We start from the raw sequence: 13831 nt of genomic DNA, 5'->3' as shown, positions 1-13831 counted from the left end.
TGAATGGGTCCCAAATGAGGAGTCATGCAAATTGCTTGATTGTATAACCAGATTCGAGTTGTCTCAGTGATCTAAAGTTATTCTTAAGCCTACACATTCAACTACAAAGTAGTCATGGTGGTGTAAGAAAGTAATGGCGTATCTAAGTACTCCTTATATTAATAAAAATCAGTTCTGTGTAGCTTCGGAAGTATGGGTTTACAGCATGGACACATTGCGATATTCATAATTAGTTTGAGCAAAGAAACTTCATCCCTAAAGCACTTTAAGAAATTAACTAATTAATCTTCCCTATACCCTTTAGAGAGAGAGATAACTGTTTCCTTTCTGCAGAGAGCCTCTGTCAAGGGATTGAAAATGCTTTATGAATATTATATATGGTGATAAGCAGGCTCCAGGCATTTCAGATACACAGAGCTGACATTGAGGATATTAGAACTCATTCATGCATTGTGCAAATGTTTATTTCATGTCATTACTGGAAATCTATAATCATGGAACTGATGCCCTGGGAGAAGAGGCTGCCTCTGCCTGCACTGCACAGCACTGGAGTGTATGTGGGATGTTCTTAAGAGAGAGCACTAATCCTTCTTGACATCCTTTACCCAAATATACAATTTATCTTATAAGGGCTGCTCCTCCACATTCAAGGAGACATTTGGATGCCCTGAAATTGTTATGTAGCCCCCAGTGTTTGCAGTCCTCTATTGTTCAAGGTAGGAATACTTATAACTGCAACGGCTCCCCATTCATCTTTAATTTTGTTCCAGTTCCAGCAAGCTAAAAAGAACGAAGCATCTCATCCGGATTCTGAGAGATTTTCTGTTACTAAAGTACTAATTTTGAAGCCTTGATGACAAACAGGATGGTGCCTTGTCTTTGTTGGCATTTCCTAGGCACAGAGTCTTCAAGGGGACATTTGTGCAAATAATTTACACAGTGACTGCTCTCCTAATTTTAGCCTATGGTCATCTGATTCTGTTGCTAAGGAGAACAGCAAGGCAGAAGGGAATGGCAGAACAAAGTGACTCACTTCATGCTAAACACAAAGCAAAACCACCCAAGGAAGGGTCTGGGGAAAAGATATATACCCCATAGACATGCATCAGTGATCTACTTCTTGCAAATAAGCCACAGCTTCCATTATCCTTCACTTCACAATAACTGCATCAAAGTATGAGCCCATTTTTGGATTATCCATTGGTAATGTTAGCGTCTTCATGATCCAGTCATACCATAGTGACCAAATGAACCAGTCCAGAGCCAAAACTGTAACATATGAACTTTTATGGGAGAGTTTTAAATATGTTATCTACTATATATCTGCATCTGTCAGTTATTGGGCTTGAGTTACTTCCAATGAGAGACTGCGTCCATAACAAGGCATCTCTGGCTAAGGCTTGAGTTTCTTAGCAGAGCTTAGCAGTCATCAAAGGTTACAGCAGCTGGAACAAGTTACATTGGAATAACAAGAGGCATCTAGGTATAGAATAGAGACTTCTGCATCTCACCTGTACCAGTCACATGCACTTGCTTCTTAGTGTTTCCAAGACATGCACATAACTTCTTCTGACCCAGATTTAATCATAATTTGCTGGTAAACTTGCAGTCAGAAGATTAGTGAGACAAATTACAGTACTGTTATTGCTGTTGATCCCGAAGAAGAATCTGAAACACACTCTATCTCTCTCTACCTACTATGACTACCTTCCGTCAGTGACATTTCTAGTTGGTCCTGTGGTTACACTTAGCCCCTCATCCTCGGTGCTTCAGACCCTGCGATGGCTAGGCCTCCTCTAGGCCACTGTGCTTACCATTTCATACAAAACTGAATGTGAAACTGTAAATAGAGGTTTCACCAGAGCATGTGTATCTCGGGTGTATTTCTTTCTGCTCCTTTTAGAGGATATTAATCTTATTCCCTCTTGAACATCTACATAGTATCTCTTTTTTTGTCTCTTCTTTTGTTTGAATAATGATCCCAAACTCAGCAGGCAGCAGCAATAGGTTTATGTCTAGTGAGACTTTTACTGACTCTACTGGTGGAATTTTCCATCTCAGAGGACCAGAATCATTATTCTATACAGCTTAATGTTATCAAAATAGGAAGTACAAATTCCTAAAAAAGTCATTTATGTTGACTGTTACTGGCTTCTTTTCATTTCTGAGCCTTAGTTCCTAAATTCATATGCTCTAGTTACTGGGTATATAATGTCATGTAAGGATTTCAAGTCACTGATAGAACATATCTTGAAGAACAACATCTCACACCAGTAGAATACTATACAAACTGGGATATTTCAGGATCCCTGGAGCCTACCATTGTATGCCTACTGCTATATACTCTGGGGTTAGTACTAGTTAAGGGATTGTCATATGCACAGGTAACCCCTGCTGCTACCACAGGACAAACTGCCATCCTTTCTAGAGTAGAAAACATACATGCACTTAAGTTACATCCACTCTTTTCCTTTACCTTTAAAAGGTGACACAAATACTAGGAGCTCAAGAAAAAAAAACCAACTCATTTTTTGTTGATCGAATATTCAGCTGTAGCATTAAGCAGATAAATGTAAGTGAAAATGGATCTGTGTTTTTAGTTCATGTATACTCTGTTTTAAAGTTTTGAATAATTTTGCATTTATTTAGAGAAAGTGTGTGTGCATGAGTGTGTGCGCATGCATCTGTGCATGTGTGTGTGTGTGTGTGTGTGTGTATGAGAGAGAGAGAGAGAGAGAGAGAGAGAGAGAGAGAGAGAGAGAGAGAGAGAGAGATGTGCTGGCATGGAATTTAGAGGAAAACTTGCAAGAGTTGATCCTCTCTCTCTCTACAATGTAGAAATGAACATTAAGTGGGAAGTGTATTTCATCACTGAGCCGTCTCACTAGCCCATATAGCATCTATTATATCCATGATTACACTTTTGATAAGCCCAGTGTATAAATATGAAGGTGGACAAGTACAGAATCAAGAATAAATCAGGGCTGTCTAATTTGTTAGTGCTTTATCTGCAGTAGGTACAGCCTCCTTCTGAGTTTATTCCATCATTGATGGTACTGCGGTACCACAATGAAATAAATGAGGACAGGAGGAAGGGAATCACTTTTCACACATCTTGAGCTTTTGAGAGTGTCACTAATCCCGCAACTGACTCGTGTGATGTTGCATTTGCATTTTAAAAATGTTTTATTTATTTGAGAATTTCATGTATGAGAACTATATTTATATAATTTCTCTCTTCCTTTTCCTCCCTCCAACTCTACCCATTAGCCTAATTTCCTTTCAAATGTGTAACCCCTTGATTTTAAATTTTACAAAATGCGTATGTACACACAACATATGCATTTATACAACTTATTGGGCCCCTTTACTGTCACTAATATGTACATCTGTCTGTGGCTCATCACTTGACACTGGATAACCTATTAGAGGTATTTTTCCCCGTCTTGGGAGTCCTTAATTGCTTGACACTCTTTATCAAGCAATGGTATCTTATGAGATTCCTCCAGTAGCATTGCCATGTCAACTGGTGTTATTGTGCAGGTTTGGCTGAGATTTAATATGCACAACTTCTCTGTCCTATCTAGAAGGCACTACCTCACAGATGTCCTAGTCCTCAGGCCCTTACAGTCTTTCTGTATCCTCCTCTGTGATATTCTCTGAGCCTTAGGAGTAGGGGCTGTGTTTTAGATCTATCAGTTGATCTTGGACACCCCACAGTCAATTATCTGCCTGTGGACCAGTTGTGGCTTTCTGTGATGGTTTCTGTTTTTTGCAAAACGAAGCTTGATGGGGGATAAAGGTTACACTTATCTGTGGATGTAAGGATATGTATTCCAAATGTAGTTATAGCGTATCCTCCTTTAGGAAAGTAGGAGTAGATCCTTCTTGAGCATCCACACCTTATCAGCCAAGGGTAGTGAGCGAGGTTGACACTGGATACATTTCTGGGAAATGTAAGTTCCCGGGCTTACATTTCTCCTTGGTGAAGGGCCCTAAGTCCAGTTAAATGCCTGCATTTTTTTACCCCCAAGATAAAACTGCCACAATTGCCAAGCCAGCCACTGTTGGGGTTCATAGGCTTTGTAGCTGTTTCTCTCTCTTGGCAGGTTATATAACACCTTTGGATACTGCGAAGGATAATCCTCAGGGAGAAAGCTTCCAGATCACATCTAGCTTGATCACCCCACGTCCTGTGTTCCAAGTGTTTGGTGTCCTCAGCAACGGGGTCTTATCTTAGGTGACTTGTGGCAGCCAAGGTGAATGGCAATATTGTTTTGGGATTCTCTTGGATTTCTCTGACCAACAACTTAACCCCATGATTAACACTGGGGTTTTTATTAGATAGTCTATGGATTAGGAATTGGGGAGGGGGCATTATCATCCAAGTTATGTGTTTAGATTCTAAGACAGAAGTGTTCAGGAACTCTACTTAGCCTTTCCAGTCCTAACAACACTCCTTCCCTAGGCAAAAAGGAAAATAGGTGAAGACTCTTTCAACCACTAAGTATGCCTCTTCTTATTTTATTCTCAGGTATTGGAAAAGTGAGCAGTGGACAAGTCTATAAAGTCCCTGGCTCAACTGTGTGACCTTGCAAGACAGTTCTATGTTTATTTTCTGACTACCATTCGTTGATTGTACAGTGTCAGTAGAGGGAATGTGATCATGTGTAGAGTTGCTCTGTGTTATAGATAATATTAAATAACTTTCAAAATAAATGAGCTATGTATTAGGCCATAAATGTCTGCTGGTCTCCATGGGGAAAGGATTGGGAACTACTATTTTCTATGGTATAGTTGAATTCTTAATTCTAGAGGACTTAGCCTTTTTAAAAAAACATTAATAAATTTGAAAAATCATATCAGGTGTCATAACTGGACTGTTTTCCATTTGTGACTGTGTGTGTGTGTGTGTGTGTGTGTGTGTGTGTGTGTGTGTAAAAGCATGAGTCTGTGCTATTGGCTACATAGATGACATGCTCACTGCTCAGAATCATTTGAAATCTGATTAGTCTGCGTTAGAGCAGTCTTTAGTACTTTATTATCTCATCCTTTTAGGAAGCAGCACTTCAAGCTGTGCACTGGCTTTCAGTATGGCAGAGCTCCATTATGTGATATGTAACATCCTAATTTCCCAGGACAGGTTATTAAACTTGGACTCACATACATCTGCACACAGTACTGGAATCAGGAGAAAGGCTGTGGGGCTCATCCTTGATGATCGGATCCGGTCTCCATTACCAGGATTTACAGGTCCAGCTGCAGCAAGGGTTTGGTGCTGTCTTCCTTCTCAGATGATACCATAGACTCAGGGAAGCACTTGACTACATTTTTGTCCTCTGGGCCCACAATCAATGATTGTCTGACACATCTGCATAATTTGAGTCGGCCTCTACAGGGCTTACCTGAAAGGCTACTCAGGAGAGATATAGGTGCACTGAAGAGAAGTTTTAGGGGTGCTGTCTGAAAATGACAAATTGAATGTAGAAGAATATGTCAATATGGAGAACTCTTCCAATAGGCATATACAATAGCCTGGCAGAGATCCTTAGATCCAGACTAAAGTGCTTCTGAGATGGTCATTAGGGGCTTGGAAAGAGCCTGTGCTGAGTCCAGCAGACTTGACAGAACCACTGTGGCTGGGGTCATTTGTCTGAGAACAAGTCTATTGCACATTGCACAAATTGAAGATTATTCAAATTTCTCTCAATTTCTTTGTGAATAAATTAAGGATAATAAAAATAATGATCATCATCATCATCTACCTCATAGTGGATGAATGTTCAATGTATTCTAAGAAGTATATTTTCTCTAGGTAGTGTCTGGCAGAGGTCTTTGTAAAACCATAATTGTTATCAACTTTATCACTATTTCGTATGTGCAAGTAGTCTCTGGCTATTGCCACTTTCACACCTTCAGCGAGTCACTCAACTGGCAAGTTGGACAATGTTGTTCTCCTACCTCAACACTCTTCACATTGGTCTCCTCCAACAGGGATGCCTCGTTCTTCCTGGATGTGAAAAATTGGAAGAGAGTTACTGTCTTAAACCCTCAAATTCTGGCACCTCTGATTTACTGTTACATCTATTTAGTCCACATCTTCAGGAGGTGGCCTTGTCCCTGGAAACTGTACAAGGGAGTGCTTTGGAAAAGGTATGCTAGGCCTCTTCACTGATCCCCCAAAGACCCATCTACTGAATGCATCAGCAGCCTGTGGTTCTATCAGAAGGTGGTGGATTCTTCAAAAGGTGGGGGTCTAAGAAAGGAAAATCAGGCCCCAGGGTGCATGCTCTTGAGAGAATTTGTGGAGGTACAATCCTGTTCTCTTCTTCCTCAAATTTTGCTTCTTGGTTGTCCTGAGGCCGTTCCTCCACTCACACTTTTCCCATGGCATATGGTGCTGCCAACAACAATGAAGCAAATGGAACAAAATCCTGAAAACTATAAACCAGTTAGTTATCTCAGTATTTTCTTACAGTTGCAGAAAACTAACACCAACATGGCTTCATGGTCTGTCTTCAAAACCACTGTCAGTTTATTTCTTTAATTTTGATATTTTAGGGATATATTTTTAATGTATAGCTGTTTGTTTACAACTGAGTGATCACTGATCACTTTAAGCATGATTTGTTTCTGTCGCAGAAAATGATAAATTTGAAAGTTTCCAACTGCAAATATAGTTATTGATGTTTTATGTAGGCAAATCAAATTTTCCTTAGAATTACTGACAATAGTGAATGATATGAATTTTACTGAGACATTGACAAAGGCATAGGAATTTTAGGAATCATAGCAAGTTGCAAAATGGGTTCATAGATGTGGGGAGGTTTTATTGGGAGAGCTGACACATGTGCTGGAGCTTCAATGATGATGCAGAGAAAAGTGGATATGAGATGGAGAGAGCAGTTAGATATACTGGGGAAAGGGTAGAGTGAGAAAATTGTAAGAGAGAGAGAAGACAGGGATAACGTGAGGATTTTGAACATGGCTGTGTAGTTGATGTTGGGCAAAACTACAGATATGTTTCAGCTTTGTTGTTCAGAGTAAATTCTCTCTCTCTCTGTATGTGTTTGTGTGTGAATATATATATATATATTTGTGTGTAAATATATATATATAAATATATATATATATTTGAGATGAGATGCAAGAGGCTTAGAAAGGGAAATTATCTTTTCTTATATATAATGAATACATTATTTAAACATCTCTCTTTATGTGAAATAAGTTTCTAATCTTTTAGATACTACATAGTATACAGTGTTGTGGCAAATCTCTTCATCCCAAATATGCCCCAGAAATGAAAACACGACTCAATAAATATTAATATATTCTGTGCTCCTAGATTGGGCAGATCTACCATCATATTTTTATAAATAAGAAAATATTAGAAAGCAAGCTTTATTTTAAATACTACTGTAAGATGTAATGGATAAAAATATTTTGCATTTTTCCTTACATACCTCTAGATACAAACACACATATCTACATACTCATCCTGCAGACAGTCACACTTTTTATAATTACTTATATCATTCTTTAAATATTGATTTTTAAATCAAATTAGAATACATTAAAAAGTATTGACCCTATTCCCTATTCCCAGAAACTGCAGTTGCATAATGCATGGACTCCATATATGACATTTCATTCACCGTGCAGTATGTGTCTATGTGGAATCCAGCTGATATTCTTCAAATTATCACGGTTCTTTTGCTTGCCAGAGTTTTGCTCTCTGGCTTCAGAGTTTGACTTGGTGGAGTTCAGTGAAGGGCAGTGGCTACTTTTCCAGTACCTAGTCTTCTAGTCATGAGTGTCATCTCAGATTCCCCAAAGGTGATCATACATGGGGACAGATTGACAAAGCAGCCAAATACAGATCAGATTGAAGGATCCATGGAGGTCCTGTAGCTTGAAATACTTCTGGAAACATGAGTAACTCAGAGCTGGGACTATGCATGGTGGAAACTGCATCTGTCTTTCTGAGGTTGCTTGGTAATGAACCAATTAGCACAACCTAAAACACAGGACGTCCTAATATGCAGAGGATAGAGCAGCATTGGGAAACTGAGTAAGGAAAGATACAGGATAGAAAAAGAGAATTCCCTCTTACCTCCTCCATCTCTGGAGAGCCACTGGCATCCAAATAGTAGACAAGAGGAGGCTGCCATGATGCCTTGATCAACTGTGTTTATTGTAAAACTGTGGTCATCTATTTAAGTATTTTTCTTATTTTCCTATCTAGATACTGCTTCCCACTAATTTTGTTGTTCTAGGACTTCATCTATCATTTTAACAAACTTTGCCTCAGACTTTATACCTCGGTAAAGTAAAGATAACATTTTTGTGAGGATGTCTGCACATTTTCTTAGAAAGAGTGATAGAAAAATACTGTTTGGGTAAAGGGTGTACATATTCTAATGTTAATACAAAGAGCTTCACTAACTTCCCCACACATAATTTATTTCCTTCCCATCAACTAGATGATAATTCTTTGAGGCAGAAAACGATCAGAAGTGAAATAATTACTTTGTTCTCTGTCTTAGTCTGTTTTCTGTTGCATCCGAGTTCAGTTGGGCAGAGAGATACTAAAATATTATTTTTTTACTCTAGATATGATAATAGACATTAAATGGTAATGCATAGAACCTGTGGGAAGGAAGAAAAAGGGAGACCCATTCTGCTCTGCACCTTGGTGGGAGTGTGAAGGCAGAGGACTGTATTGGAGATGTCTAAGTGATCAGCAGGCTGGTTAAGGATTGTGTTCTGCAATACAAAGAACATCAGCCCAGAAGAGTGGAGGAAGTAGGAAAAATTTGGGACTCTGAACATATGATAATACCATATTTTGTCATTATTTTTGTGCAAGTCAGCATACCAAATGCCTTGCATGTACTATTTAAGTGCATCCACATCTAAACACCAAGCAGTAGCTACTATTTCCATTTTTATTTGGGAGTTGAAAAAGAACAGAAGCTAGTTACCATGCCATGGTTTTATCCAAAGATAACAAGTGATGCTGGTGTTGGAGCCTAGCTCTTCTGGATGTCATTTGACTTTACCATGAATTCAACTCTAGAAATGCTTGGTGGCTAGAAGGTTGAGTTTGGAAAGAAAGCAGGAGAAGAATGACGAAGAAGATGCACCAAGGTAATTGTTGTAGACTCTGATGAGCCTCTGAGGGGTTTTAAATATGTGTGTGTGTGCTTAGATTTTTTTTTTAAACCTGCCCAGTGGAAAGTTTTAAGGATGGATTGAGAGGCCAGATTGGTGCCAAGGTAAACCACAGAGGCAGGAAATACTTTGCTCTTCCTGAGGTGACAGGTTTTGGTCTCCAATAGTAGCAATAGGAGGTGGAAAGGAGAAGTGAATTCCAAAGAAAACTCTTGCAACTGATTAGATAAGAGTGAAGATAGGACAGAAGAAATAGTCTAAGACTTCCTGGTTTCTTTTGAATAAATTAGGAAGGGTGATATTCTTCAACAAAATATGCAATATAGTACAATTAAGAGGAATAATGATATTTTTAGATGTTCACAGTTCAAAATGTTTAAGAAACATCCATAAGGAGATGTGTAGCAGCCAGACAAAAATAAAAATCTATAATCATCAGCCCAGTGATTCATGGAAGTTGTGGGGTTGGGTGAAACCAGCATATGGAAAAGAGTAATAATAAGAGGTGTGGTAGTGTGTTTAGGAATGGCCTCTACACACTGTGTTTCAAATCTTGGCCATAGGGAGTGGCATTATTAGGAGATACAGTCTTGTTGGAATAGGTATGGCCTTGTTGATGAAGTGTGTCACTGTGGGGATGTCTTTGAAATGTCATATGCTGAAGCTACACTCAGTATGACACAGAGTCTTCTTCAGCTGCCTGCAGATCAACATATAGAACTCTCAGCTCCTTCTTCAGCCCATGTGTGCATGTATACTGACATTCTTCTCGCCATGATGATGATGAACTAAACCTCTGAAGCTGTAAGCCAGTCCCAATGAAATATTTTTCCTTATAAGAGTTGCCAGCATCCTGGTATCTTCTCACAGAAATAGAAATCCTAAGACAAGAGGGGAACGAGAATAACCATTCAGAGAACAGTATTTGGAAGCCTATAAGAACCAGATGATTCCATAAAGAAGACTGGGGGGGGGGGAAGAACTGTAATAAACAAACAAACAAAAATCTGGCTCAGGGTTCAAGAAAGATGACATATTCAGAAGTGTCCAGAGTCAGAAACAATACTGTCAGAGTGCCAGTGACTACCACTACTTCCTCCTCCTAATATACAGACTCATGTGAAGATCCATTGTCTTTGCAACAAGGGTTTGAGGCTGGCAATGACTATATTCCCATTGTCTGAACTTTGTATACACAATACCTCTTTGTCACTTTTACAGATGAGGAAGTCTGCCCACACTGTATTGTTGAAAAAACATAAAGAAGACTTATTTTGATTTCAGACTGTGTGGCAGTTCTGTGACACATCAGAGCATCTCAATTCATGGTGGCCTGGGTGTTTGACAGAAGATGAGTACATGGTAATAAAAAACAGGGAAGCAGGCTAGAATCAGAGACCAGCTTAACAGTCAAAATCTGCTTCTGATGACCTTCTTCTGATAGTCAGGCTTTATCTCCTAAAGGTTCCATGACCACCAGAATAGTGAGTGTACAAGCTGGGGGCTCAACACTCGGGGGCAGTTCAGGCTCAAACTGCAATACCCAGAGATGAGTAAGAAGAAGACAGAGTGTTCTAAACATAGAAACTTACAGATTTAATGCTTAAAATTCTCTGATTTACCAAATTAGAAGTGCATGTCAAATAAGCCAATAAAATGTGAGCTTAATTTACTCACATAGTGTCAGAAATGAAAATTTTTATCCCCAGGATAAATTGGTTTATAGCAAAATAGTCATTATTAGTTAGTGCTTTTAAAACCCCTTGGTACTTATAGTTCCTGAGTTCTTCTTTTGCTACTTACAGAGAACAGGCTGTGAAGCAGAGAAGAGTTTTTCATGGTCTTCTTTCCACACTTACCACAATCCTCCAGGAGCACTCCATATTACTGCAGTACCATTGTCTATTGAAAGAGTGCCTCTCTAACATGTGGATTCTTTTTTTTTTTTTTTTTTTTTTTTTTTTTTTTGCCAAGAACAAGCTTTGGCCATTCTTCATCCATGGCTGTTAGTTGCCTGGAAGCAAGCATACACTTAACGTATATTTGAAGAGAATTTATTTTTGAAACATTTTTTTCCTTGTGGTTTAAGCTATGTCTCACTTCAGAAGGAGAAATTTAAACAGAATTTAGTATTCAGAGTTTAAACAGTAAAAAGCTAAGTGACCAATTAAAATGCACAAATTATGTTATATGTATGTATGAATACTATTAATTATATTTATTCATTTTGTGTACTTGCAAATGTTCGTGTAGGGGCATGTACATGTCTCTGGAAGTGTGCGTAAAGACCAGAGTTTGACTTTAGAAGTCTTCCTTATTCACTTTCGGCTATGTTCTTGCTTGGGACAGGCTCTTTCATTGTGCTGGAATTCATGCATCCAGCCAGTCTGGTTGGCAGTCAGTGCACTCCAGGGATCTCTGCATCTCTGATCCCCCCTGACGCTGGAATTGTAGACATCCTGCTCTGCCCAGCTGTATTATTTGAATTCTGGGGATCTGGACAAACTTCTTAGCCACTTTACTGAGTCACGTCCACAACCCAGAAATCTTTTATTTCATACAATTAATATATTCTAGTAAAAACTGTTGCAAAAGCCATACCTGGGGGGCTGGACAGATGGCTCAGAGGTTAAGAGCATTGATTGGTTTTGCAGAGGAATGGAATATAGTTTCCAACATCCATGTCAGGAGATAAAATCACCTATAACTCCAGATCCAGAGAATCTAACCCCTTCCTTTGGTCTCTCTAGGAACTGCACCCGTGTGTAGCCCCTCTACATGCCAGTTGTTATTCCTCTTTCCTTATAAATGCTTCTCTTTGTTGCATTCATGGCACATGCATCCCTCCTCAGGTTTCCCCCTTCCATCATCTCCCTTAATATTTCTTCCTTCCCTCTCATATTCCTAACAACATGCATATGCACCACACACACACACACGAGAGAGAGAGAGAGAGAGAGAGAGAGAGAGAGAGAGAGAGAGAGAGAGAGAGAAAGAGAGAGAGAGAGAGAGAGAGAGAGAGAGATAGGGACAGAGACAGAGACAGAGACAGAGACAGAGAGACAGAGAAATCCAGACTCCATAAATATGAGAAAGGATGCAGTATTTGCTCTCCGGGTCTGCTTTATTTTGCTTCACATGAAGAGCTTATTACATCCATTCTGCTGTAAATGCCATGATTACTTAATTACTTTTTTCTTAGAGCCAAATTAAATTTCATTGTTTTTTATTTGCACCACATTTTCTTTATCCTATCATCGATTGATGAAAATCTATTTTTTAGTTATTTGAATAGTGCATCAATATACCTCAGTGTGCAAATATTTCCATGGTATATTGACTCAGAATCTTTCAGATACATACTTGGGACTGTGTTTGCTGAATCCTATGGAAATTAATTCTCTTTTTTAAGCCTTTTTGGAAAACCTCCAGACTGATTTCCACAGCGGCTCAACAACTTTTGATTCTCATAAGTTACCGTAACTACATTAGTTAGCAGCAGTGAATAAGGATTCCCTCCCCCCACATCCTCAATGGCCTTTGTTGTCACCTGGGGTGAGGTGGAATATCAGAGTAGCTTTAATTTTATTTCTCTGATGACTATGTATGTTAAACTCTTTAAAAATATTGCTGGCCATTTATATGACTCCTCTTGATAATTTTCTCTTCACTTATCAGTGTGTTCATTGGTGGTTTATTCTGGGTATTTGATTTTTTTAGTAGTTGTAATCAAGATATTAATCTGTTTTCTACTGTACAGCTATAAATGCCTTGCCCACTTTGAGTCTACCTGTTCACTCTCATCATTGCTGTTGTTGTTGTTGTTGCTGTTGTTGTTGTTGTTGTATAGAAGATGTTTAATTTCATGAAGTACCTTTAGTCAGTTCTTGGGGTTATTTCCTATGATGTTTGAGTCATTTTCAGAGATTCTTTCTTGTGCTTGTATCTTGAAATCTCCCAACACTTTCAAAGTGCCAGTCTTCTATTCAGTTCTTTGATCCATTTTTAAAAAGTTTTGTTTCTCTGCTTTTTATTAGTTTAAATCCAGGAGGAGTACAACACTCACCCTGATCCTGATTCTAATGGCCTTTGCAGGAAGGCTGCTTGACAATATGGCACAAACCTTGCCACTGTTTCTATGGGCCCTAATTACCTTTCCTCAGATTTCTCTGGTTTTGTTTGGTTTGCCCCCAGGGGTCATTGTGCTGTTTTTGTTTTATACAGATAAGTACATCTCTTGCCTGAGTAGAACTGTTTCATCTTAGGCATAAACACCTTCAATTTTTAAAGAAGAATCATGTACTATCTCTGGAGATCTCAGTTGCAGCCAGCAAAAATGTCCTTGTATAAAGCCTTCCAGACATATCCTTTAGAAGTCTTGTTCCTAGCGTGCTTCTCTAGGTACCAAGATGGTAGAAAGAGCTGTTACAATTTTGAATGAATGTTTGTGCAGGATGACAGGTGCAGGAAATGTGTCCTTCTGTGTGAATGTGCAGCTTCCCAAAATCATCTATTGGAGAACCATCACTACCCCAGCACAGTTTGAAAAAATAGATGTCTGTACCTGGATAGGTCCATTTCTAGGTGCTCTGCTGTTTCATCAGTCTACATTTCTGCTTGTGTGATGGTAACACTACTTCTTATTAGTAACCTCTGT

This window comes from Mus musculus, chromosome 4 (assembly GCF_000001635.26).
Source record: "Mus musculus strain C57BL/6J chromosome 4, GRCm38.p6 C57BL/6J".
NCBI classification, from domain to species: Eukaryota; Metazoa; Chordata; class Mammalia; order Rodentia; family Muridae; genus Mus; species Mus musculus.
The sequence above is the reverse complement of the archived record's forward strand: the minus strand, read 5'-3'. Positions refer to the sequence as shown.